Raw genomic sequence first — 27,284 nt, 5'->3', positions numbered from 1 at the left:
TGAAATATCACTCTTTCCACAAGTAGTTGGAAATAATTATTTTACCGAAGCAAAAAACAGTATTCTATGGTAGACATACAAAATTAAAGTTATTTCACCTTTTTTAAATATTTTGCATGACATTAGATTAAACAACAAAATAACGTATTTGGTTTTTTTCACACCAATTTAAGGAAAATATTTAAAGTAAATAACGTAACTATATATGAATGGAATATATGTAAATGGTAGTTTCCATATTGAACTTTTTAAACTTACCACCCGGTGTCATTGTTATGATATGTAACATGCAATTTTACAAATGTCAAAAATGAAAAATAATTTTTTCTTTTTTCTCTTATACAATTATTATTATATTAGTTTTTTTTGTCTCACTTTAACATTATTGCTAATGCCATTTTTAGAACAATCATTGAGTCAATTTCATTAATATTGTAGGTATGTAAGTATGAAGTTTGTTGTTATTTAGAAAAAATTATTAAGCAATTTTTCGCTTATTTTTCTTATTTTGTACTGCTTTTTCTCTTGTAAGTGTTTAACACAAGTTTCTGTTTTCAACATAAAATATCATTAATCATAGTCAAAGAAAAAATTTAAGAACAAAACTCAGTGACGTGGCGTTAGTATAAAAATAAGATTTTATTACAATTGTGAAAATAAAACAATTACGAGAAATATTACACTAGGTTAGAGAAAGCAAAAGCAACAATTCATAAATCATTCTTGCAATTTATTTTTTTAAATAATATGAAATGAAATTTTATAGAATTGCGGAATCATGAAATATATTAATTTCGTTTAGGGAAATATAACGAGGGTTACTAGTGAGAAAACTGATTAAATTCTATATTTAATAACTTCACATAAAACAAACTTATATTTTAAGTTTAAAAAATAAAATATGTAAGATTTGTTTTTATGATAATAATGTGAGAAAAATTTTTAATGTAATTTTTTAAAACAAGTTAGCATTATCTAAATAGAAGTAGTCTTAATGTCAAGTCAACTATCTTAGTTACAGCAAGGTCAATATCAATTGGAGCTCTCTTTAACACCCAGCACACGGTTATCAAAGAAAATTGACTCACATATTTTGTATGAACAATCCCGAAATTGTCGCACAACAACCGCAATGTATTCCAATTTATGTTTAAAGTGTGCGTTTTTAGACCTAAGCTTAAATTTTTATCAGTTTAAAACCAGTTTTATTTTTTTTAAATTGCGTTATAACATTTAATACATAAATATTAAATAAATAGATACATAAATATTAAAGCTTCATTTCGAAAATCGAAACGGCTCTAAATCTTAATTTTAATTATTGAATATCGCACTTTAATAAAATTACAAGTGTAACATACATATGTACATTATGGAGCACGAGATGTTTTTGTAAAAATACGCACCACAAAACATCCATAATACACTTACACTTATACACACCCTGCTGCGATATTTTATGTAATCAAATATATTACATAAATTACAATAAGACATAAAATTCATTCTATAATCATAAATCATTTTCAATCAATTATTTAACAAAAACAACAAAATGCACATTGAAAAAAACTTTTTCAAATAGAATAAAAATTCTTGAAAAAAAATTATCTATGTATGAAAATTTTTCTAACAAATCTTAAAGTGACGTTGTATGCATCATAATCATAATATGAAAAACTGTTTATTTATTCTTTAGAATGAAAATAAATATACACACGTACACATGTATTTTCTCTTTCTATCCCTCAATTATTTATGATGACAGTTTATCAATGTCAAAAAATAATGACAGATTTCTATATATTCTCTTTTTAGGTATAGTATTGTTCTTATTTATTTTCGTGTATTTCCTTTTTTGTTTTTGTTTTTCTTTCCAGCTTTCTGTCAATCAATTATATCTATGACTGTATGTGATATTATTTATTACACAATGAAAAACAAACAACTTCTAAGCGAATAAATTTATACTTACTGCTACTACAAAATGTGCCCTATAACTATTGGTAACAAATTCGACCTAAATAAACCGAGACAGTTATAATTCATTGTGACAAGTCGGAATGTATTTAGATTTTTATAAAATAATTTAATATTTTTGTTGATAGTAAATTTATTACTTAATGAGAAATGCAAAATTTTAAGAAATAGTTAAAATGTAGATTTTGACATCACAACGAAATTTATTGCTGTTTGAGAAGACGTCCAAATTTATCAAATTCCGATTGAAATACATTAAATTTGTTGCTTTAGCGGGTGGAGATCTGTATCCTGATATGATCCTTGGCCTAGGTCCCAGTCCGCAGCTGCGAGCCGGGGTCTCTTCGGTACGCAGAACCGATCGTCATGGAAAAGAAATTAAATTTATTACTTGTATCAATGTTTTAACTGTTAATTATAACAAGATATGAAGCAATCACCCTCGAATTTCTGTACAAAGAAAATAATCAAAAACTATTCATTCTAAAGCTTATAATTGTCATAAAAGTAATGTTTTCATCGAAACAACCTACATATCAAGAGTAAGTTTTAAGGAATATTATCTCTGTTTACAATATAAAATCGTGAGTGTATTATGTCGGATGTCAAAATATACATACATATATAGAAATATATTTTTAAATTTTTTTTTTATTTGCTTTTCTTATGTGTATGCGTAGCAGTAATTTCTTTTATTAGAAATTAAAATATTGAAGGCAAGGCATTATAAAAAGACAAGCAATAATAACAACACACAGAAAAAATATGATTGGTGATCAAAAAAGTCAAATCAAATTGATGTCAAAGGTTGAAAATGTTGTTTTATTGATTGATTTCATATTCAATAAAATTGAACTCACTTAATGCTATTCTGACAATTGACGTATAGTACTCAATTAATTTTTAACACTATAGATATTAATATAAGCTATATAATAACGAAGTGGAAACACACATATATGTACCTACACACTGCGAAACTAAAAACTTAACATTAATAATAGATTTATAATAATAACAATAATAACAATTTTAATAATAGGCACCAATAATAATATTGTAATTTGGGTTTTGTAACACAACACCAATTAACAATAGTTAACAATCATTATTACGATGTTCTTGAAAAATAATTTTTTTTTGTTTTTTGCTTTGTTCTTTCTTATGTTGTATTAATTTTTTAAATGACCATATTATTATATTTTGTTTATTATTATAAATTATTATCATGATAGTTATAATTAATGGTTATTTATCATTATAATAATTGCATATCTATATACATATATATTTATGCATAATATGCAAAGAATTAAGTTATTATATTATGTATATTTATATACTTATGGGGTAGGTAGACTAAATACGAGTATATATATGCATATTTGCTGTTATATAATATAATAAAAACAATAATAATTAATAATATGTAAAGTAAATAAATAAAATAATAAAATTTATTATAGGTAATTAACAGATATTTTGTAAATATGTTAATTAATAAATTCTAATTTGTGTTCAAATAAAAGTTTTCTATATAATAGCTAAAACGTTATTTATTTTAAGGATTAAGTCCTTAAATATAACATATTATTACAATAGTTTTTTTTTGCAAAGCGGGTAACATCAACTAAATTATATTATTTTTTATTAATTGTAGAATTTCACTTGCACCTGCATTACGTGTGAAGTTGAATATTTAAATGAGACTGTGCAGAGCAGGGCGAAATTATCGCCGCGAATTTAACCGCCCTCAGTAAATTAGTTTTAATTTCTATTTGAAATCCTCTATTTCCGTGTGTGTGTGGCAGCATATGCAAAATAGTTGATCTGTTACAACAATTTCAGGAGTAATAACAGTAATCGTCTGTTATAAAGCAGTCTCCAGCTTTGGTTCTGTTTTTACAATTAGGTTTTGATAAAAGTTATATTGCATGTTAACTATATTATCTTAATGTGATGTTTCAAATACAATATACACTTAAAAAAAAAGAAATGTTGTGTTACAGTGAAATCTTATAATTTTTACATTAGGTTTTCCAATAAGTAATGCTGACTTCAATTGCTATATTTGAAATACCGTTTTACATAACATCGGTATATCCCAATAAAATTAATTTTCGCAGTAAAAAACTAGTTTCTTTTTTCACTATAATTCAAAATGATTTAGGTACTTTACCTAAAACAATGACTGATAGTATCTATGTATATTTTCAATAATCAAAATTTTCAAATTTTGCTAATGAAACACACACTCCTATTTGAATTTCAAATAAAATACAAAAATTTTACAACTATTTATTACATGGGGAGGTAAATTAATATTTCATTATATATTTTGATATCATTTGCAACTAAATATAATTTAATTAATGTCAGTAGAAATCTCACTAATTAATTAAATTTCAAATAATTATAAAATAATTAAGTATAAAACGATTATAATCATAAATAATTACTTAATAACTAAGTGCATTATAAATTTAAGTAAATTTTCATTTAAATTTAATTATCTGATAAACGTATAACTACGTATAGACTTTTTGCAATTTAAATAATCTTTTGTGTAAATGTATCTTTAAATAACCTAAACAAATTTGTTATAGGAGGCTATCAGTAAAATTTAAGGGAAAATTACAAAAAATTAAACCTACAAATTTAATATTCAATAAACATTCAATCAAATACTTCTGTAATTACTAATAACATTGTGTAGTAAAATACACAAGTACATAGTATTCTTCATATTATGATTATGTCACACTTGTTGTTTATACACATTCAGGGTTGTATGTACAATTCATATATATATGTATATTATATTCATGTCAATATGTTATATAATACAATTTATTATACATACCATGTAACCAACACTTTTTCTTGCATTCCATTTACACGAGCTATATATGCACATGTGTATATACATACATAATATTAAAAAATGCTCCGGAGTAATTTGGAAATGGAAAAAACACTAACAATTAAGACCAATCATACGTTTTTGTAAATTTAAGTATTAAGAATTTGTTTCTTCTCCATAAAAATCTAAAGCCATTTACCGGAGTGATTCCGACTGCGCTTGAAAATTAAAATTTAGTTCCGGTGCCAATTTAGCAACACTTGATCTTATGAAACAACAATTTTTTATAGAATCTTATGAAATATATTTGCGTACCAAAGTTTTTAAACTTTATTCTTGTTAGATTATTGCTTAATTTTATTTTTTATTTTCTTAATATAAGTCCCAATAATTGCTTTATACTTCATAATGAAACAAATAGGGCGACGACCTGACTGCATACACTAAGAAACGCGCTTTTTTTTAGTTTTACTTTGAGTGACAACCAAAAATGTCAAAATGACACTTTAATGACGTCGACACTTAAATTCACACCATTCATGGTATTAAAATTGCAAACATGCAGCGTCACCATTTTGCATTGCTTATTTAGCTAAGACCGTAATGCATCTAGAATAATACTCATCTAGTTCATATATTCTTAGATTAAATGGTATAAGTGTTCCATCCACTAAATGCCAAAGTGTTTTTTGCTATTGAACATAAGACCTAATTCAATGAAAAGTTTATTCAATGCTTAAGTAATAATTACTTCGTTTACAATTTTATATTACAAGTGCCATTTGTACATTAAATGTATGATTGTATGTACGTACATGTTAATGTTTTTATGCATATAATTTACAGCATATCATCACTATTTCACTATATTATTCAAACATGTAATAATTAATGAAGAAAAAACAAGGAACATAACCACAAAAAAAAAGTTAAATTTTAGCTCATCATCTCTTTACCGTTTAATATCACAACAAACTATCATCATCATTATTATCAGTGCTATCATCACAGTAGGATTACAATAAAATACATTACGTAACATAATGTATACATACATATTGTCGTCTATAACAAACATCCCATAAGCAGAATATAAATCGTAATTAACACTCTACACACTTGTTTTATTTTTATTCAATATTTTCTTTTTGTCAATTTTAAATACAAATAACCACCAAAAATTTATCACTTTTTTTCTTTTTTCGTGGTTGGTTAGCCATTTTAATTTTTTTTTATTTATTTACGGTTTTTTATTATTATTATTATTATTATTATGTGTTTTTTTATGTATTATATTTATTATTGTTATTATTTTTATTATTAGTAGTAGCCTTCCAAACAAAAATTTTTAACATTTTATTTAATCATTAAATTCATTTATCAAAAATCATTATTGGCCCCATGCGGTCAAAAATATCATGATTCGTCGTTGTTATTGTTGCTGTTATTTCATTTTTTATGTTATTTTTTATATCAAAAACAGCTCTATTCGTAAATCCCAACTCATAGTGTTCAATTTTATATGGTTTCATGAATTCATGACGAATTTATAGTTGAATTTTAGCAGAGGAATTTTAATTTGTGTTTTTTTTTATTGTTAATTGCGTTTAATATTTTTTGTTACTTTTTTACATTATTAACTTAAAGACACGCAATTCCATCATCATTAATTAAAAATGGATAAAGTGGAAAAAATATAATACCAATAATTTGTTTTGAACGGAATTTTTACTTTTGCTTTTGAAGGTACAATAAAGCTCATCATATTTGAGTTCGATCTAAAAAACACGATGCAAGTGAATTAAAAAACAAATCGAGTTTCTTTGATTTAAAAGTGCGACAAAGTAGCAAATGGTTAGCCGCTTCCAAAGTTTATATTATCAAACGTGGGATCTAACAATTTTAGATTCCATTTTATTCGACAAATTTTAGTGTATAGAATTTTCTTAAATCTGATCAATTAATCACATTACAAAACTAATTAACATTTTATTAACCATCTTCTAATCGTAATTAATTTAAATTTGTGATTACAATGAGATTGTGCTTATGTACATGAGATAAAATCTATTACATCATTGCATTTGACGCTTATATTTCTTCAATAATGACATGCACAAATAAAATTTTGTGCTTTTATGCATAATTTATATATTATCCGTCAATCAATTATCATCAATCAAAGACTTTTTCAAGCTCTCTCAAATATCAGCTTTAACAATATGGTATCATCCTCCGAGAAGCTACAATAAAACAAAAAAAAAAATAAAATATGCGTAATCGATTGTAATTGAAACGTCAAGGCCACACAAAAATTCACAATTTTTACTTCATTTCATTATTTATATGTGTATGAGAAATTATTATTTATGAAATGTCAAAATTTATTTAGGTTTTTCATTTTCCAATTTTGTCGACAGTAAAATAAAAAAAAAAAACATTTTTTTTTTGACAGTAGTGAATAAAATAAAAAGAAATGAAAAATTTTTTATGAATTTTTTTTTCCAATAAGTGAATAAAAAAAAGGAAAATAAAACAAAAGAAAAATATTTTAACAATAAATAAAATTTGTGACTGACAGATGACAGTTCAAAAATATTATTTTATGTAGATGTAAAATTAAAGAACGAAAGTCATAATAATTATTGACAGTTGAATGAAAATTTTTACTTTGAAATTCTGTCTAGTGTCTACTAAATTAATGGGAACAAAATTTAAAAAAAAATGATGTTAAAAATGGTTGATTATGGCAATCGGTAATAATTATAAATAATTTTATAAAGAAATCACAATCATAGATTTTAAGGAGTAGAAAGATGGAAGAGGCTGTTAACATAAAATATGTTACGAGTAGGTAAGATAAGCAAAAAGCTTACTTTATAATTATAGTGTTTGAAATTTAATTACAGACTAATCATACAGGCTCATAAATCTGTGATGTATATTATAATAAATTATATATATGTATACTTGAAATGTTTATTCAAGACATTGATGCAAATTGTATATTGTATATTTGAACTCTGAATTATTAAAAAATATTGTAACCGTTATATGTATATGTATATGTCCTTACGCATCAGTCAAAAAGAATAAATGTATATAAAAACTGAAAAGCTGGAAATTTAAGGTATGTTTACTATTCACACAAAATCCATATTTCAGAAATCGATTCCTTTTAAATTAGACTTTAAATTTTCCAAACTTAACACAGCATAATTTGTTCAGTTTGAATAAATTATAAGAAGAAGTGATAGAAATTTTATTATTATTAAAAATTTAGCAGGAATAGGCGAACCTTCTACTGTCCGGTCACTTATATTTTACAACAAAACACCTTTTAGTTTGCAAAAATTTTTTACCTCCTTTCCCACAAACAGTGAAAACATCTTGTTGCCTGTTTCTTGGAAAAATGGGCTTGTTTCAGACTATTTGTGATAATTAGCTCAATATTGTCCGTACGTTTACTGTTAGATTTTTTAAATTTTGTGGAACAAAACCCTGATATTTCCTAATTATGGCTAGTTGATAATTTACATTTTTAAAATTAAATTTGCTTCTTTTATAAACCATTGGTTTCACTAGCTTTATTTGTTATTTTCTTTGAGCATCATGTGTATGTGAAATATTGATTTCCTTTTTTTCTTTAATCTAACTGTTATGTTTTTTGTATTCGCATAATTAATCATTAAATCAATTAAAACTTTTGTTTGTTGAGTGCACATTAATCATTTAGGTTTATTTTATTTTTTTCATATTTAAACATTTTTATTGTTTTTTGAATTTTCTTTCTTCTATTATTCGGTTTTTCCTTGTCTTTCACGGTTCATTTTAGTTATTTTTTGTTAATTTTTTTTTTATTTTAATTAAATGAGCAAAAATATTAAATAATGTGAAAGAAAAAAAAAATGCGAAATAAGAAAAAAATTGACTTGACGGCAAAGAAAAAAGATGTTTTAAAAAGTAATTAGGTGCTGTTGGTTGAGGTCATTTTGGTCATGAAGTTAATTTATTAGCTTGTCTGTCAAAATTAAATTTATACCAGTAGGTATATTAATTATAATTATATATTGTGTATTACATAAAACCGAATTGAATGTATTCTTCTTCTCAATTGAAATTTTAAAGAAAAAATTTGCAAAACTACTTATTAAAATTTCATTTAAAGAAATAAGACAATTTTTAATATTTTTAAGGAAAGAAATTATATACGTGCAGATAAATATTAAATTTCAAATGTAGCTTTGATTAAACACACTTATTTAAAAATTAAGAAAACATAAATATTGGGAATTAGACACACGGAGCCAAAATATAAAAGATACTAATTCATGTGCAGTAATTGGTGCTTTTTCAAATGTTTTAATATTTTTTTGTAAAATGTACACATCAAAATTAAATAAAAATATGTATATTGTAGTTTATATTAGTAACGTTGTTATCAATATTTAATATTAACTATTATTTTATGAAAACACGTTGAATAATAAATTAATTCTTTTTTATTTTCAGGTAAGAACATCTACGATTATGAATAAGTAGAGTTGTACATAAGTGAATTGAAATATACACAATATAAATAAGGAGACCTAACAAGCAGTAAGTTTTCAAAGAAAAAAATCATATAAAAATCTATTTTTTTCATTAATAAGTTTATTGTTTGATATTTGATCAAAACATATGGAAATAAGTTGAATAATTTTTATACCAACCCACACAAATATAAAAATATTTTAATTAGCAAGCTTTCCTGTTAAGTTTTAGAATGATAGAAAACCCTGTTATGTGAAAGAAAAACCCGTTATAAATTGAGTAGTTTTCCATAAAATGAGTTGATCGGTTGAAAGGACAAAACCGGGAATAAGACTGGAAACTGTTTAACACTTGTTTTTATTTAATATTGAAAACTCAGAATGAGCAAACAATTCACATTCTAATTGTATATACATTCATATGTATATATCCCAAGATATGTAATTGTTATCACCCAAAGTATCAAAGGTAAATGTTGTCAAAATGGCGCCATAATCACATAAATTTTTTTAATAGCCATTAGCGCTCAACAATAATTATCATTTTTGTAAAAAAAAAAAGAGTAAATTTTTAAAAAACCGAAAAAAAATACCAAACTTAAAAAATTTTATAATAAAAAATTTAAATGCTAATCTTAAAACCGGAGATAATTTTTTTTTACTGCTCTCTCTCTCTCTTTCATTAGTCGCCATAATTTTAAGTAATTTATTTAATAATAATTTACATAGCATATTAATTAGTTTATTCATTTAACTTATATACATATGAAATAATACTTATACGGTATTATTAAATATCAAAAACGTTAATAAAATAATAAATTTGTAAAAACATATATACGAAAACTTATTATTATTCATAATATTAATTGTTAATGACAACAATAATAATAAAAAAGAATATCTACTATAAAATATTCTTCAAATTTCCATACATTATAATAGTGTATATGTATATGTACCCCTTTATTAAAATTTAAATTATAAATTAATTCAGATTTCAGAGAAAAAAAGATATGTTATAAGTTTCAATTTCACTTTATTATTATTATTATACTTAATTATTGTTATTTTTTAGTCAAACTAATTGGTGAGACCAAAATAATACTTTAAAACAAAATAACTAAAGAATTTGCTAATAAAATATTATATTAACTTAATAATCTTCTTAATTAAGAAGCTTTTCAATAAATTAAAAATCAAATACATATGCATATATGCATTAACACACATATTTATACCTACTTTTTTATATTTTAATCTATATAGATAGTGTTTGTTAGCTCTATAGGTAGTATTTTTTTTTAATTTTACAAATCACCTCAACCTGTTACCTGAACGTATTAAATTAATAATATTAACCTGTTAATGTGATTTGGATCAACATTTTTAATAATTTTTTTTCTTTCTCTTTCTTTTATATAAATAATATATGATAATTTTATTCCAAATATAAATTAAGAAAAACAAAAAAAATAAATTTGTAATAAGACTGAAGCAATAATCTGTCTAATAATCGCTATAATCTATAAAATACATCATGACTAATTAATTATAATCTTTTAATATTGAAAAGCAAAATGTAGAGAAGCAAAAAAAAAAATTGTAAATTATAAATTATGTAGACAAGATAGATATAGACCTGTCGAAATAATATCCGCCATTTATTATTATGAAAGTGAACTGATGTCAGTCATTTAATCAACACGATCACTTATTTTTTTTCGAGTTGAATTTTGCATTATATAGGTAGTTGAGAGTAACTCTAATACATATTTACAGAAGTTGAATACATTGAAAATTATAATGATAATTACTGTTATTGATATATTTAACATTCTTATAATATTTCACAAGTAATAATTTTAATTAATTTATAATGAAAAAATACTATGGGTAATGTATCCATATAATGTACTAGGTAATGTGATGATATTAGGACATCGAAATAAATTTATTATAGTAAGAAAACTTTAATATTTATAAAAATTTCGACATTTTTTATTGTCATATCTTTGTCATAAAAAAATAAATCTTAAAGAAATTCACATTGTTTCCAAATCTTTTAAAGTGAAATCTGACTATCGAATTTGAAATCTTCCTTGGAGTACCTTCTTGATTCGGCGTGTTTGATGGCATTCAAACCTCAGCTTCTTCTGGTTTTTTTTTTGGACGTATATCTGCATTTAAATATGTGTTATATAAAACCAAAAACTATATGGCAGCACACTTAATTCCTAAAATTATCAAAATTCTTTAATATTATAATTTTTACTTGAAAAGGTTCTGTAAATAATACGTCCTAATATATATAATTTTTCATGATTGTGGTAAATATACAATACATATTTATAAAACAAAAACCAATTACTGTGTAACTTCTAAATTGTACAAGAAAATCTTAGCTCACGAACAATCTCTCTTAAATCTATTTCATTCTTAAATTGATAGCTATATAAAATAAATTACGTTTTTAATTTACTTAATACTCGTATTATTTTTTTTATTGCAAATCAATTATATAACGAAAATATTTACTAAATCTAAACAATATTGTAAATTATAAGTAAATTATGTTAATTTTTTAATAAGGTGGCAGGTATTACAATAATTTCCATTGAATTCGTACAATTTATCTAATTTATTTCTTTAATTTTTTTTTTTATCAAAGATTTTATTAATTGAAATTCATGACAGATACAAATCTACACCTCAATTAAATTCTATATCGAAACAAGTAGAGATACGTAATCTGATAAACAACTACAATATACAAATGTATACGGGGCTCCCATATATAAACATTAAATTAGAGATATTTATCTTTGCGTTTTACTTATATAGCCCCTGTATACTCACATTTGTGTACATTAAATATCGCGTATATATACATATTTATGAATAATTGTTTTGAAATCACTTTAAGACAAAATTAATAATAATAATAATCATAATAAAAATAATTCAATATTAAGTAAAATAAAAATGTCGATTATAATTTTATGCACAAAACCCCCTTATTAAATTAATGCGAATATCTATGCGATATTTACATATTAAGTTACGTGATTTTATTAGTTTTAACCATTTATATTTTTTTTATATATATTCGCTTTAAAGCTCTTTAATTTGCATAAAATTTTGCATTTTATTGTGTAGCACAAAGCACACAATGTTAAAGATCTTTAATAGAGATATTTTTTTAAAAACTGTTGATTCATTTTATTTTCAACTATAAAATTGTTTTAAGCTCAATTAATTTTTGTCCCAAAGTATGAACGACTGAAATGATAGTTCTTCGAAATTTTAACGAATGCTATTAAGATTCGTACTGTATTAAAAACAAACGTATGCAATAAACAAGAGCCAACTATAATTTGCTGTTGTAATTAGCTTTTAAAGTCACTCGAGTTTTTTAAAGTTTAAAAATATCTAAGCAAATCTTCGAGATCGATCCTTTCTACCCAAGCCACTGTATGTTGTAAACAGAATCACTAGCATAACGGTAGTGACGGCGCCGGTAGTCATTGCCATGGCATTGTTTGTACCGCGGAAGTCCCTTGTCAAATGTTAAACCCTAATACTTGACTTCCGCCTTCAGTTCAATGGTTTCACTATGCAATATTATTGCACGCAGACTTCTTTTTTTAGTGAAAGACACCATCGTGAAATTAACCTGGTCCAATCTAAGCCACACCGCAGATCCCACTCTGTATGATATTACACGAAGAGCACTTATTACCCACGTAATAGTTATGTGGGAATTATTTCATGTCAATATTTTTCATTATCAATACAATTTTCGCACTTTATCTACATCGTTATGTTGTTATTCATGCAATATTATGTAGGTTAGTTAAGGCCATTTCATAAAAATTTGTGTTAATTTAAATTGATAAGTTAAGGTTCGATTTTAAAATGGAAAAATTGCTCACCGCCGTGCGGCAATTTTTTTTTGCTTTATTTTTATTAAAAAATTTTTTTATTATTTTGGTTTCGTTACCGTTCATGCATTTTAATTAAACAGTTCATATTAAAAATAATAAATTAAGGTGAAATCAATAATGTTAATTATAGTGTAGTGTAAACTCGTTAAAATCAAATGAGTTACTTTATTTTAAATTATATTTTAGATGATAATTGATTATGATTCGGTTGAATTGTGAAAAATAGTTATAATACTGGGAGAGGTGTATGTGTGCATTATTCGAACTCATGTGTAAATAGTAATTATATTTAAATACACATGTTTTTGTTTTTATTTTAAAAACTCTATAATTAAATTCACAAAAGGTGAAAAATGATGCAAAAAGATAATAAATTTTAATTGAAAATAAAATGGAGAAAAAACACAATATTTAATGAATATTAACCTAGCTATTAAATACAAATAACAAGTTAGGAAAAAGTATCTAGTTGTACATTTAAATACACACTTGTAACCCATATCTCAATATACTCAAAAGGTGATTAAAAATTGAAATTTAAATTAAATACTTCCGTGACAGGTAAAATTACTGTTAGATTTATAAGTTCATTTATGTATACAATTGTTTATTGATTTGTTTATATAATCTTAATGTGATAAAGATAAATTGCGTTAATATAAAAATCAATTTAATTCAATATATAGACCTAATTTTTATAATATGCAAAAATTAAGTACATGTTGATTGTGTAACTGTTCTAAATAATCTACTATTATTTTTTCACTTATTTATTTTTATTGCTCGTTTATTAATTCGTATTTTCGAAAACGGCGTTTCGGATTTTGCAAACAACTCATATTTTACAAACGGCTACAATTTTCGATGAATTCTTATAGGGTTATTATGGAAATGATATTATATGGTTCGGGAACAGCTAAATTCGCCCACATTTCGCCACATTGGAAGTGCTTTTAAAACTTCAAAACTACCTCTTATGAGAGTTAAGTACGTTTGTATGTAAAAAAAAATCTACTTTTTTTTATCACCCTGTAATATTTCTTCCAATCAATACACTATCATGGTTAAGTAATTTTAAAATAACATTATTAATTACAATTATATAAATTTAGACATAAGATGACATATTTAACGATATTGACACAAATGGCAACCACATTTTATCATTTTAATGCAACAACAACATTTTATTTAATTAGATTAATTATCAAAAGTGTTAATAAGTCTTTTAAAGCGTTTATCCATTCACAATAATCTCTTTAAATAAAAAATATTTCTTAAGAATTTTTACTCTCTTTTTTTAGAGTTTTAACACTGTATGCATTATACAATGTAATTAAATTCAATTTATTTTATATCTTGTATTTCTTCAACTAATTTATTCAGTTTTGAAAATAGAAATGGACCATAATACTACAGAAATTTTATATGGGCTTTTTTAATTGCAGTTTTACAAAATGCTATGTATACAATATATAAGATGGTAATATTAACATTTCTAAATTTATAAAACTATACGGCATGCATTACACAAATTATTTAAACCATAATCAGTGGCAAGATTTCAAATTTAGTCGCAATTTAATGCCCTAATTTGGAAAAAGTAAAAAATCCATATAGTAAAAATGGTTAATGGTATTTGTGTGAAATTCTTTTTGTAAAATTTACTTATGATTAATTTAGAGCAAGTTAATCTATTAATATAAAATAAATTTAATTTTATGTAATATACGTAGAAGAAAAAGTATTTTAGGGCATGCAATGTGTCATGAAATAATTTCGGAATATTTTTTTAAATATTTTAAATTTTTTGATGTTTTTCATTTTGTTTTAAAATTTCATCCTTTTGAATCTTAACTGTATAAGTATTCGATTGCTGTCACACACAGTGTTGTACTTTTTTGTTGAATTAGATTTTGCATTTGAAGCTCTTGGTACCTAATGAAAAGAAAACTTAAAATAGTGAGCAATAATATTGTAATTTTAATTCGCTTTGCTTTCAAAGAGCAGAGATCTGAACAAAATAATATCGAAATTTTCTTTTAATTCGAAAAACCAACTAGTTCATTGATGTTACTCTTTTTAATGAAGCTGAGAGTTTCATTTGAAATTTGACACATTATGAGCTTAAGCCATCATATAAAAATTTTTCCTGTAATATTTTTGAAATTTTTTTATTTACTTTTTTTGGCTTAAATTTACAAGTTTTTAAGTAGCTTAAAACTTGTTTTGGCATACTAATTCCATTCGATATGAAATTAATTACTTATCATATGAATATTTATTAATTTAAATTTAATAAAAATTTATTACAATTTATTAACATTTAAGATAAAAAACCAAATTATTAAATTTATTGAATATTGTTGCTCTTCTTGTGTATTTAAATTCACAATCTTAAAAGATTTTTTAATTGAATTTTTTGCGCATATTATACGAGTTTTTAGCGTTATAAATTTTAGATTTTTTATAATATATTAATTAAAAAATTACTTGAAATTTGACTTTTATATAAAGATGTTGTTATCAAAATAACCATTTATAATTTTATTTTGTACAGATGTGTACCAAGGTAACCAAAATTTATGAATTTTAAGTCGAAGCTTAAAAAACATTGTAATTTGTATGTTATTTTTAGGAATAATAAAATTTAAACTATAAAACCTTTATTCATTTTTCTTTTGTTTTTTTTAATAATTAATTAAAATTAATTAAGAAAATGAGACCGTTAAAAACCAGTAGTAGCGTTGAAAATAATTTTTTTTCTTTATCATATATTTGGGATTTTTCGGCTTTTTGTTATTAATAATGCGTTCATTTAATTGCCACTTAACACATTTTTTCACATTTTTTTTCATCTAAATCATTAAAAAATTTCATTTAAAAATACAAGTAAACGAGCTTCTTAATAAGTTCCGTATAATAAATTTCACTTTGACAAGAGCAGCAACAAAAACGAAAAGAATGACAAGAGTAACAAACAACAACAATAACCGTAGGTATACGATAAAAAAAAACGTAATTTAAATAAATTAATCAAATTTTTTAATAAACAAGTAAAAACGTTTCAGTCGGTATAAACCGATTGAATTATACCCTGCACCTTTCGTTATTGTGTAGCAATTACTTGAACCTCTAAAATCATTCTATAGAAACTTCACGGACATGTCTGACCTATAATTGGACATCCGACTGCCAAGTTTCATGAATCTGATCTTATAATTTTTTCAAATATTTAAAATTAGCTTTTGGAGTTGTATGGTAAGTACCTGAACCTGCCAAGCAATTCCACCAAAACTTCACAAATATATCTGATCTATAATTGGACACACAACTGCCAAGTTTCATGAATCTGACTTTATTATTTTTCCAAATATTAAGAATAAGCTTTTAGACTTGTATGGGATCTACTCGAACCTGTTAAGCAATTCCACCAAAACTTCAGAAACATATGTGACCTATTACTCAACATACAACTGCCAAGTTTCATGAATCTGACTTTATTATTTTTCCAAATATGTAAAATAAGCTTTTGGAGTTGTATGGGAAGTACCTGAACCTGTCAAGCAATTCCATCAAAACTTCATAAATATATCTGATCTATAATCGGACATACAACTGCCAAGTTTCATGAATCTGACTTTATTATTTTTCCAAATATTAAGAATAAGCTTTTAGACTTGCATGGGAGCTACTCGAACCTGTCAAGCAATCGCACCAAAACTTTAGAAATATGTCGGACCTATAATTGGACACACGACTGCCAAGTCTCATGAATTTGACTTTATTATTTTTCCAAATATTTAAAATAAGCTTTTAGACTTGTATGGGAGCTACTCGAACCTGTCGAGCAATTCCACCAAAACTTCAGAAATATATTTGAGCCATAATTGGACACATGATTGCCAAGTTTCATGAATCTGACTTTATTATTTTTCCAAATATTTAAAATTAACTTCTGGAGTTGTATGGCAGGTACCCGAACCTGTCAAGCGATTCCTCTAAAACTTCAGAAATATATTTGACCAATAATTGGACACATGACTGCCAAGTTTCATGAATCTGACTTTATTATTTTGCCGAATATAAAAAATTTGCTGTAGGAGTTGTATGGCAGCCACCCGAACCGGTGCAGCTATCCCATTATAATTTTTAGAGCATGTGCAGAATATAATTGGACACATGTATACAAAATTTTATATTTATACCTTTATTAGTTTTTGAAATATTTAAAATAAACTCTTTGAGTTGTATGGCAGCTACCCGAACCCGTTGTCCGAATTGGTCCAATAACAATAGGGCTCGTCCTTGGCACAAAAGAAAAAACTTGTGAAAGTTTGGTGTCGATTGCATTATTCGTTTTTGAGTTATCGTGCGATCGGACGGACGGACGGACGGACGGACGGACGGACGGACGGACGGACGGACGGACGGACGGACGGACGGACGGACGGACAGACGGACATGTCTAAATCGACTCAGAATTTTACGCTGAGCAAGAATATATATATATGTCCATACCGCAGATGACTCCTTCAAGTAGTTACAAACTCCATACCAAAGTTAATATACCCTTCACGAAGTGCAGGGTATAAAAACAACAGTTAAAAATTCGAGAAAAAAGAAAATAACATGTGAGAAGTTGAAAGAAGGCACTTTTTTTATGATATGATTTTTATTTTTCATTTTTAATTAATATCTGTTAATTATAAGTCATAATAAATTACATAGAGAGATAATAAACATTTTTATTTATGACGTTTAAATACAGAGTGATTAAATTTACGAACACTAGTGGCAGTCGGGGAAAAGTGTGGAAGAATAACACTATTTTTCAATAATTTTTGGAATTTAAAAGAACATGCATCATTCTATATTTGAAGCTTTCTTGGTCTTTCCAAAAATATGCATTAAATAATCATTGATTCAATTGTTTTGCTTTGAAAGTAGATTATTTTTTTGAATTTTGACACAATATATTGAGAAAAACGAGAAAAAAGAGTGAAAATTGCTAAAGTACGAGCAGAAAGGTGAGAATTCTGAGTGTAGTGTAGTGACTTAAAGATTAAAGTACATAATATTTACTCAATCTGAAATGCTGTTCAGTTTATTCATAAGTGAAGATCTATAGCTGCTAACTTTTTAATATAAAATTTCAAAATGAATATTGTCAAACTCCATTGCAAGTTAGTCTTATTAATAGTCTATTGATTTTAAATATTGTCGATGTTATACCGTGCATTATATTTTTTTCTGTTTAGGCCAGCCGACTGATAATTCACTCTGAACACTCAGTATAAATAACACAATACCAAATCAAGATATTTTTGTATTCTGTTTGATCTTTGTTTTAAATTTTTTTTTGTTACCTGAGCTGAAAAAAAAAGAGGTAAAAGGCATTTATTATTATTTATTTGTCAGGTGGAAACCATATACCTTCATGTATATGTGTAAGAAAAAAGTGTATTTAATTTGAATATTAACAAAAAAAAAGTGGCTAAAATTTATTATAATGAGCGAGGTTTCTTGATTAGTAGAATTTTTTTTGTTAATTTCTAATGAGACGATGAATATTATTTAACACGTAGATTAACGCCAAAAATTTTTATTAAAACTGTCAATAGAGTGCCGCCATTAAACAATCAAACCAAAAGAATTTTTATACATTTATATTTTTTTTTGTAATTTGATATAGGGTGTGTTTTTTAAATTAAAATAAAATATATTTCTTTGGATTTCTTGACGTTCTATATTTACGACTTTTGTATTATGTGTTTAAAAACCTATTATAGTTTCAATATCTGCTTTTGCATAAGCAATTTTCAATTACGAATTCTGATTAAATTTCAAAAATTCTGTATTTACAAGCAAAAGTGTTGTAAGTCGAATTTTCTAGTTTTCTAGTTCTTTATAAATTCGAATTACTTATAGCTCACTCTTGGTATGCTTTAGTATTTTAGTTATATAGTTTTTCTTTTTTTAATTTTTCCAATTTTTCCTTGGAACCACAGAATCATTATTGAAAAGTACTCTTAATTAATTTACTAACTTTTATTTTTAAAGCATAATAAATTTTTCTATGACATTTTTATTGATTTGCCCTGAAGTAAAAAAAAATCAAAAAATACAAACAGAATAAATGAAAATAGCTATTAATAAAAATTTTACATTGAATACTTGAAATTTATGTCAAAATGTTCTCAACAATATATTTATGTGTGTATGTGTGTTACACTAGTTTATTATTTGAATACCAGTAAGGTAATTAATGTCTTTTTATTAAGTGAAGGCATTCTCTTTCAAAACAGTTTATTTAAATGGCTCCTATATTGAAAAATTGGAAATTTGGACTTTTCATGTTTTAAAAATTTTATAATCGAATTTTTTGCCTTTTTTCTTTCGGACTCCCCATAATGAATTATTCAATTTAATATTTTTGTTTTGTACATGTTACAAATTTTATTTCTCTGATATTTTTGTTAAAAAGGTAAAAACTTTTGTAGGTTTGATTAATTTTTTTTATGATTTTGGATTATTCAAAATAATATAGACCCCGTTTTAGTATAATGAATGACTTTATTGTTTCTGTCCCAAAAAAAGAGAAGGAAAAAACAAAAGACTAAATTTGAATATTAAAAACTAAATGGAAAAAAAAACGAAGCACGGTTATTATTTAATTTTAATAGGTTTATGGGGCTTAAAAGCATGCACGGTATTCAGTTTTTATAATTTAGTATACATTGAGCAAGATAAAGAAACAAGTTAACTTTATTTAATAAATAATTTATTTAGGTTTATGGCAGTTAATTATTATTAAAGTTGAATATAAATTTTGTTCAAATTAACTTTTGTTTAAAATCTTTATAATAGGGGTATATGTATAGTTAGTAGATGTGATGTAAAATAATTTAAATAAATTTTAAAGAAATATGCATAAGTTATGACAAATATACGCTTTAATTGAGGATACAATCAATTAACTTATAGTTAGTTGTTATGTTACAAAAATGATCGTAAAATTTAATTACCCTTGTTTGAAAAGGAAATGAACTATTCCATTAATCATTGTAATATATAAGTACATATATGAATTAAGAATTATTAATATACTATGAATTAAAATAAAAAATAATTGTTATAATTTATATTTAATTAATACTTTCCATACTTAAGTGTTTTTTATACGTTAATATAGTTGATAATTTTTAAATAATAATTGAGTACTAAAATTTTATTGAACATTTAAAGAGAAGCTATATAAAAGATTTTTGAAATTTTAAATGTAATTTATTTTAAAGTTACACAAAAATCATTGGATTGAATATCTTAATTTTAAAAGAATTGGAATGGGTCATAAACATTTGCATAAACATATTTTGGAAATTATAGTTAAAATCAGTTGAAATATACGTACACATAAAAGTGAATGATGATTTTAAAAGTTCTAAATAGATTGTTTAGAAAAAGCCCCGAAATTTATGCAATTTTTTAGTATTTTATGATTCAATATTCAGAATCACAAAGTTATCCCAAAAATGTTAGGACGGGTACTGGTTTATAAGAATTTTAAGGCTATTAAGAAGAATTGTAGAAGACTAACGATGCAGAGGTTATGGTATCGGTTCTTTGATCGAATGGTCTCGGCTATAAACCCACTTAATATATAACTTAATATATACAATATTATAAAATAAAATGGTAAAACAAAAGCCATTATCCCACATTCCACTAATATTTAACATTGAATACCAACAACAATTAGCTATAAGATTGATTAAACGAAAGTCATAAAGCTCCAAAGAGGAGTAAGGGTGGAAAAAAAGGAAAATGGAATTGCGAAGCACTACTCTAAAAGCTTTTGTAGAATGATTTAAATTATTGTTTTATATTGTTTTAAAAATAATCATGTATCATATCCTTTAATTGACCTAAAATTTTTATGATATTTATTTAGTATTTTTAGATAGTTATATGTATCTGAAAACTGAAATACTTAGTATTCATGCAAGAATCAAAACTTAAAATAGTTTTCAAAAACTCTTTCTAAATTTTTATATTAAAAATTATTATTAAATTATTATTTTCCCCTTTTCTTCATATTGGGATTGAAGAAAATATTCATAATCATTATTCTTTCCTTTCATCCTCTTCAACTAAAATAGATTTTGAATAAAATCATTTGTTATCATTTTTATATTGTATATTTGCATGTATGTTAGTCATCATTAATGTTGCCATCACCATAGCTCTCGTCATCTTTAACATTAACATTAATCAAATCATATATATAGTGAAGTGGAGACCTCCTCGAGTTTCAAATGACAAACTCATTTCCATATGGTGATTATTCAATGAATAATTTAGCATTTTTGATTTTTTTTATTATTTTTTTGATTTTTCTACTCTTTCCTTCGTATACTACTCTTCCTCTCTTAACTTTATTCTTGTTTCTCTTTCGCGCAATAATATTTTCTACAATACTGTGTTGTGCGCTCTTCTCTATTTAATGCAAGAACATTGATTTCTTTTCCCATCACTACAACAATACTCGTATTTGCATACAAATAAATACATATTTTATGCACATGAATATTTAAATTAAAATTTTATGCAAGAAATGAATATAAAAACAATAAAGTTGGGTCAAACCAATGGTTTGTATTGTAGCACTTTTCCTTTCAACAAGTGAAAATTCTGCTTTTAAATACAGTCTATTTGTACCTACCACACTATTAAAATTATTTTCATTCATATATAAAACTATTTCTAGGATTGCCTATATTTAGGATGACGCATATATGCAGTCTTTGAAATAAAGCAAAAATTAATATAAAAAGGGGTTAACATAATGCTCGATTTTAAGGGTTAATTGTGTGAGTTAAGAAAAATAATTATATTTTTTAGTTTCGCGGAATTTACCGTTAGCTTTTTGCGTTTATAAAAATTTGAAAAAACTTGCGGTTTCGGAAATATAAGGTGTCAAAAATTCAAATTTTACAAATTTGAAGAGGCGATAACTAGAGAGGGGGTGGAGATGGAAAAAAATTTTCTTCTAACGAAATGAACTATTTGTTAATATCTAAAAGCCCCTAAAATTTAGAAATTCTACATTATGGGGTCTAGAAGAAAAACGAGATAAAAAATTTGGAAAAAAAGAACTTTAGGGGAAGCAAGTCGCTGCCTTTCTGCGTTTGAAAAATTTCAAAAATGCTTATGGTTTCATTGCAACAAATATTTAAAACAGGCCATTTTTAGGGTTTTGGGGGGGTATAACTTCTAGAGGGGGGGAGATAGGTAAAAATTTTGTTCTACGGAAATAAGTTTCTAGTAAAGATCTATGTACGTATGAAATTTCAGCTTTCTATCTTCAAGGGTGTAGAAGTTTTGTAAACAAAAAAAGTGTCCACGGACGGACGGACGGACAGAGTGAAACTAATAAGCACTTTTTTCAAAAAATTTTTTGGAAAAGTGCTAAAAACTAAAAAGAACAGAGAAAAAATTAAAAATTTAAATTAAAAAGAAGAAAATCATTGATTTTTTTTCCTTGTTCACTCATGAGGAACTCAGAAATATTTTTATGCACATTTTATGTCTATGTACGAGTATAATAATCTCAATTTCAATGAAAATAATAAGAAACATTAAAGATACATAAATGCCATTTGATTTTTTATTCCCGATCCTTAAATAATTTTATTTCTTATTTTTTTTATTATTTGCATTTTATTCAGTTTCCTAAAGAAGGATATTTTTTATTACTTGTGCGCACATTCACAAAAATAATTATTTATTTTTAAAACGCAATTGACATCACATCAGCTATGAAGAATGAAGGATGCATTGCGATTGAATGTAAATAAAAAAAAATGTTCGCAGAATGTATCAAAAAAATTATAATAAAATACAGTCTGTTTACAAAACCTTCATAGATTTCAAACTAAAAATTATGCTATTTGTCTCAAAAATAATACGAATTATTTGCGTTCCTCTACTACTTGAGTACACGGCTTTAGTGCCATTGACGGTTGTAGCCAATTATGGAGTAGTAACGGGCGGGAGGTCTTAAGCAACGATGAATTATTGTCCGAGGACTTGGAAAACGATCCAACAAAAAGCAGTAGGAGGAGCCTCAAAGAAGGTAAAGATGAGTGGAGCAGAGAAAAAGTAGTTTAAAAAGTAAACAACTTCTGTATTAAAAAAAAGAAGCTATAAAAATGGAAGTAAAGTAGAACATTGCTAGAACCCTCCTGGATCAAAGAAAAGGAATAGATGGGATAGTTCGTTAGAAAAGCCGTCAAAGTAGATGATAAAGTACAAAATTGGCCGGGACAGTTCGAGAAGTACAAACTGAACCAGAATTTTTATTACAAAATTGAAATGATCTCCTTCTCATAAAAAGCAGTTTGTATATCAGGCACTGAAATTTCGCGAAATTGGACTTCACGATCTGACTGAAGAAATAGTGAGAGCAACTTTCTTGATGTGGAAGCGATCTTGGAAAAAATATATTTTTATGTTTAATATACCATTAGTGCCACATTATTTAGAGGCGGCATGATAATGTCATCAGTAAGAAAATATAGACAACGGCGGACTAGATCTTAACACGAATACAGTACCAGTTTTCATTTGGAATGCCTTCGGGGAATGAGTAAAAGAGCTAATGGTTGTAATATTCACTGGATATGGTTTCTCCATGGTTAACTTGAAAAAAATGGACAGGTTCGTTTCTGCATTGACAGGGCATCTGCTATCGGAAAAAGAGTTGAGTTAAATTCTGAGTTACGGTGTGATTTTTAAAATAACTAGAGAGAAAAAAATTGCAAGAGACGTTGTCTGTGTTCATAAACATCATCATAATTTAAGTTCTACACTTAACACTTAACTTTAAACTCATGTATTAAAATATTTTGTTAAAATTTTGTCGCTATGCAACTTAATTAATTAACTTTAATTTTTGCTTAAAAAAAATAACATAAAGCAACGAAAACCCAAACAAACAACCTTAAAACAAATTGCATTTATTATTCATTTCACCTTAACTATGTGGAAAAAAAAGTATTTAAGGAAAACAGGTGTAAGTTATCATGGCATTATTCATTTGCCAAATATTTCGTGTTATTTAAAAGAGAGAAAAAAATATATTTTTTAATAATTTTTTTCTGCCTCTTATTTGACTGTAAACGAACACTATAAAAGTTGTGCATAATTACTTCAACCCATATAATAAACTTAGCAGGGATCCTATTTTTTTTGTTTTATGAACGGGTTGTAAAATTAAAAGTGGATTGTGTGCTAAAAAATTAAGACACACGAAATCTCACAATAAAATTTTTTTTTTTAGGGAATACTACATAAATTTTTAACGTTGAAAATTTTTATTAAAGCTTGGTATTTGTTTGATTAAAAAAAAATGGAATACAACTTAATCTAATTCGGAATTTCTAAGTTTTTTACATGTACGTAAACGGATTAAAACAGCTTCAAAGAAGCGGTAAATTTAAATAAGAACTAAGTCGCAGTTATAATGTGCGACTGTGCGACTTTGATTTTGGCATAAATTTTCAACTATTACTCATAATTTGTTTGTTAGAATTTTAACGTACGTAAGTTAGTATGTATCCCAATTCAAAACCTTGAAATTTCGTTAAACACTTGCAAGCTATAAACTTTCAAAAAGTACTTTATTTAATAATAAACAATTATTTTTACAAATTTTTATTATGTACAAATAAACAAAAAAAAATAAGCAAATTTAACACCACTATTACTCCCTTTTATATTTTAATAATTGCAAATTTGTTTGAAATAACAAAAAAACAAACAAAAAGGGAATTTAAATAAGTTAAAAGCAGACTTTAAAGAAAACAGCAAATCAACAACAAAGCTGTCAAACAATCTACATGCATCTGTACATACATATGTATATAAATATCAACTCAAGGATAGAAAGAAAATTCAAATATTAATACACGTATCAAAAGTCACAATATAAAGAAAAAAGATAAAAAAAAACAAAACGTCAATTTACTTTACGAACACCTTTTACTGACATGACATTTCCTTTTTAATTTTTTTTTTCTTTTTTTTTATGGCTATGTACTGACTGTTTGTGTTCTTCTTCTTCTACTTCTTATTTCTTTCTTATTTTTCCTTCTTTTCCCATATTAGCTGTTTTTTTTTTTAACTGGTCTGGTACAATAATAATTTGAGTATTGCATAGCAATACAGAATATTATCGTATGTCATGACAGAAAAAAAAAATTTTTCTTTATTTTTATTGTTGTAATTTTTTGTTTTCTCTTATTATGGATTTTTTTATTTTTTTTGTACTGTAAAAACGTAAATGTGATGAGACAGTAATGAATAGATTAGTGTCACGCGATTTTCATATCAGTATGCATAAACATATGTACCTACCGTTTTTTTTCTATTTTGTTAAATTATTTACACTGTCATTGTGCTGTACTTCATCCATCTCATTCTTATAATATTAATTTTTCAATTTTATCCTTTTGTTAAGGTCTGTGACAATGAAGAGTAATATTGTAAGTTGATTAAATTTATATACATTATATAATCATGTATATTTTTGTTGTTAGATTTAAATACAGTAAATTTTCGATTACAACACAATATGTCATACTTGCTAGAATATTTCAAAAACTGTTCGGAAATGCTAAGATCTTGTAGTATTGTTCCGTAATTTCTATATGACAATAGATTTTATTCGTACTGAACGAACCAATCTCGGTTCCAGAAATACTGCTCTAACAGATCTTATTTTCCACAATAGCATTGTCATAGTATCATTCGTTTCATCCTAATTAATATGATTGTAAGAACAGGGCCTTACAATGTGAATTGATTTTCGTAAAGCGATTTTCGTATTTGAAGAAATAGAAAGGAAATACCATACCTTACCATGCTTCCAAATAGTAAAAGCCCTAGTATAGAATTATATAGTAAAAGCCCTAAACAGCTTTTGATTATTTGTGGAACAGGTATTTCAAAAGCACCACAGATTTTCTAAGCTTACATTTTTTTAAGCCTTGTTATGTAATCAACTTTCTTAAAAAAAAGAAATAACGAACCATCTTACATTTTGATTGTGTGTAAAATAATTGATGCTTCACATTTATATTGATGCTCCTGTTTTAAATATGATAATACTAAAAGGAAAAATTAAAAAAAATAATAATGAAAATAAGAAAGAAAAACGAAACATTGAATGACAAACAAAGAAAACCCCGAAAGACATTAATGCCAAGCGCAAAAACAACATTGATTGCGATACCATAATGTTAGTAAAAATACCTTTGATAGTTAAAACAGATAAAGAAATTACATTATGAAGACATACACTTCTAATATATAAGGACATTTACGACAATACGGTATAATGTATTTCCACTCTGAAAATAAAATAAAAAGTCTATAAATATATTTTGTAATGAAATGCAATTTACTTTTGGCACAGTGTTCCTGTTAAAACTTCTATTACTCAAATCATACTATTTTCCAGTGCACTGAGGGTTTCTTACTAGAGAAAACTGAAATTGGTTATTAATCAGGAATGGATGACGTTCAATTTTTGCATTACATAAGAACTGCGTTCGGGGAAGCATCAAATTTTAATAAGATCAAACGGAATTCCTCAACAATCAGACTTCTAGGCTTATAATAAATATTTTTTTAATGCATTTTAGTCTTTTTTTTTTTTTTTTTTCCTCCTTACTCCTCTTGGGAGCATAGGGCTTCCACTTGACATCTCCATCTTGTTCTATTTTGGGCTATTTGCTTCACTTGACTCCATGTTAGACCTGCGTTTTCTAGTTCTGATGTTACAGATCTACGCCAGCTGTTTCTGGGGTGTCCAGGTCTTCTTGAACCCTGTGGGTTCCACTCTAAGCTCATTTTAGCGATATTATTGGCGGGTTTTCTTAGAGTGTGCCCAATCCA

The 27,284-nt window shown here is 25.5% G+C and overlaps 1 protein-coding gene across 2 annotated transcripts in view; it reads left to right on the top strand.

Annotated features, from left to right (window-relative positions):
* LOC129614897 (zinc finger protein Elbow) overlaps window positions 1-27,284 on the top strand; it is an 84,209-nt gene that overhangs the window by 26,932 nt on the left and 29,993 nt on the right. The window contains exon 2 of one of the 2 annotated variants that reach the window (XM_055529867.1): window positions 9,356-9,442. The exons of the other annotated variant lie outside the window; for it this stretch is intronic. The gene's annotated coding sequence lies outside the window, so the exon portion shown is untranslated. The remainder of the gene's footprint in view (window positions 1-9,355; window positions 9,443-27,284) is intronic. 2 annotated transcript variants of the gene reach the window in all.

The sequence above is a fragment of the Condylostylus longicornis genome, unplaced genomic scaffold (assembly GCF_029603195.1).
Source record: "Condylostylus longicornis isolate FDR11 unplaced genomic scaffold, ASM2960319v2 ptg000005l, whole genome shotgun sequence".
In the NCBI taxonomy this organism is placed as follows: Eukaryota; Metazoa; Arthropoda; class Insecta; order Diptera; family Dolichopodidae; genus Condylostylus; species Condylostylus longicornis.
This window is presented reverse-complemented; position numbering and strand designations above follow the sequence as displayed.